Source organism: Triticum aestivum, chromosome 5B (genome assembly GCF_018294505.1).
Source record: "Triticum aestivum cultivar Chinese Spring chromosome 5B, IWGSC CS RefSeq v2.1, whole genome shotgun sequence".
Taxonomy (NCBI): domain Eukaryota; kingdom Viridiplantae; phylum Streptophyta; class Magnoliopsida; order Poales; family Poaceae; genus Triticum; species Triticum aestivum.
This window is the reverse complement of record NC_057807.1, coordinates 698,100,235-698,103,080: the sequence shown is the minus strand read 5'-3', so window position 1 is coordinate 698,103,080 and position 2,846 is coordinate 698,100,235. Positions and strand designations below refer to the sequence as shown.

The following is a 2,846-nucleotide window of genomic DNA, read 5'->3' as shown; positions in this document are numbered from 1 at the left end:
ATACAATAACAAATCAATACCATCCGATTCATTATTGAATTTACTTTCACATCATATGGATATGTTATGATAATGTTTATATTATTTTCTCTAAACTTGGTCAAACTTTGCAAAGTTTGACTTCGCTCAAATCTAATATGCAGGCTAAATAGAAACGGAGGGAGCACATATTTTAAAAGTTGTCTTATGGTGAAAATAAAAGAAAAAAATATAAATCCTCTCTATACGTAGTCACTTACAACAAACTGCAATTTCCGAGCTCCAAGTGTGACACATGAATTATCTAAACCGGATGCATAATGTACTGTTTTTGCAGTGAAAATTCTAGCTTCAAATCAACTTGCTGAACTGGATCGGCATCAAAAGGCTCGTCCCACATGGCATTCGGCATCATGGCATTTTGCCGATCACCTTGTGATGAAAGCAGTGAAATCATCTAGGCGCGGACGGCATCCCCGAGCACCCTGGCCCCTCGCCTCACGGCCATGCCTTTGTCGGAGAGCATGGCCTCCTCGATCACTTCCTGGATGGCCTTCGCCGTGCTTCTCCCATGGACGCACGAGGATGCCGGCCTTGAGGTAGTTGCAGACCAGCTCGGGCGTCCCACGGCTGGTCGCAGTGCATGGGCCAGGCGAGAATCGGCCGGCCGTGGCTCAGGCTCTCCATGGTCGAGTTCCAGCCGCAGTGGCTCATGAACGCCGCCGTCGCGCTGTGCGCTAGGATCTCCATCTGCGGTGCCCACCCGGTGATCACCAGCCCCGTCCCTCGGGTGTGCCTGGTGAACTCCGACAGCGTCTTCTCGTGCGCCGGCCTCCGCGTATATGTCGCCGCGGTCGGCGTCGCGCAGCATCCAGATGAAGCGTTGTCTGCTGCCGCGAGCTCCTCGATCTGCTCCGCTCGCAGAGACGGCGTGGTGCCGAAGGACACGTAGAGCACGGACGCCGGGGGCTGCTCGTCGAGCCAGTTCACGCACTCGTAGAGCACGTACAACGTCGATGGAGTCACCCTCGAGAGCGCGGCACGTGTTTGCCAGGACGCCGGCGCCAGGCGAGATCTGTTTGGACGGCCTGGCCCGGCCGGCGAACTGCGCGAACTCCTTGGTCGCGCAGTGCTCGACGGCGCGGAAGGCCAGGCCAGTCTCACGCGGCAGCCGGTGGCCGGCGTCCATTCTTCCGACGAGCATCGGGAGGGCCAGGCAGTGCAGCCCGAACGCCTCGGTGTTGGGCAGCCGCGCCGCGAGCCAGGTCGCGCATCGGCAGTTGCAGCATCTAGTTGAGGTGGCCCTGCGCCGGGAACGGCACCGCCACGACGGCCACAGAATCCATCACCGCTCTGCGCTGCTGAGTGGCCTTCCGATGAGGCTGGCTATGGCAGGTTATATGAAGCAGGCGGCGGTGAACAAACCACAAGCCAACGCAGACGCAGGGGAGCAGGTCAGAGCGGGCCATTTATTTATTTTTCTCATGATTTTTTTTTGAGAAAATATTTTCTCATGATAGTTAGGGCCATCTACAATCACCGGACCCCACATGTCGGCCCCAAACGTCCGGCTGGGCTACCTGGTCATTGCCCGCACACACATTTAGCACCCAACCGGACACCCCACATCTGGCCCATATGCCTCGGCCTGACCGGCACTTCCAATACCCGACCTATATCTGGGACGAATATGGGACGCCCGGACATGGGAGCCATGTCGAACTGACCGCAAGGGCCCATGCGGGTACACAAAGTGATTGTTGGTCCAACGGGCGCCCCCTTTGCTCCGCGCCGCATGACGCAGCTCTGGCGTGTCGCCCGTGGGAGCAAGTCCGTCTTAAGCCGAACAGTGGAAGCCGAACCCTAGCCGTCCCTATTCCTTCCATCTGATCCTACCTGTGCCGCCAGCTTTCATCTGCTCTTTGCCGTAGCCGCGATACGGGCACGCGCTGCTCTTGTTGCAGCTGGTCTGCCTCCAAATTCGCCGAAGCAGGAGGAGGAAGAGGAGGAGGAGGCAACAGCAACTGGAGGCGGAGCAGGATCCCCAGTCCATGGACGTGGCGGATCCGAAGGAGGAGGACGTGGCGGATCCGAAGGAGGAAGCAGAACCGGTTGCTTCCTTCGCCATGGAGGACACCACGATGAAGTTTGAGGTTGGCCACGCGGAGGAGATAGGAAAGCAAACCGCCATCCTTAAGTCCACGCAGGACAAGGCCTATGTGAAGGCCAATTGGCGCTTAATTCGCAGCAGGGGTGGAGATGGACAAGCTCTTCACCTCTAGTTTGTCCGACGACCAGCCAGGACTACCACAGTTGCTTAATTATCTATCCGGAGCCGGGCATGGAGATCGTGATCATCTCCGACGATGAGTAAGTAATACTCCTACTGGGTTTTTAATCTGCATGGTTTGTATGAATTTAAGGTATGAAGTTCAAAGCACATGAATGCAGCGGACGATTTTTATGTGTTTTCCAGTCACTGTCTGTCCGCACACATGCCAGGCCGCGTCCACGGGTGTTTAGGGGCGGATTTTTGATAGTTGTAGATGCGCACCAAGTCCATCTCCGAGGAAATGCTTATCGTCATGACCCGATATTTCTGGAGACTAAACAACAACATCCGTAGTGCAAAAGTATGTTAATAATGAAATCGAAACTCATTGAGCCTCTATCAAATTGCTTTTGCATACTCTAGCCAGCTCCGGGACATTACTACCGCCTACTGTAGACATCATCCTTGGTTCCTTGGAAGGAAGAAAAAAAGAAGGAAGAAGAAGAAGGAAAGGGAGAGAGACTCTCATGTGACGTCTAATTCGTTTGAGCAGTCAAGTTTGACGGCTCAATTAGCGACGCACCTTTTTCTTTTG

At 54.7% G+C, this 2,846-nt stretch overlaps 1 pseudogene; it reads right to left on the bottom strand.

Annotated features, from left to right (window-relative positions):
- Positions 1 to 283: 283 nt before the first annotated feature.
- Positions 284 to 1,567, bottom strand: LOC123115325 (putative cis-zeatin O-glucosyltransferase; annotated as a pseudogene).
- Positions 1,568 to 2,846: the final 1,279 nt, after the last annotated feature.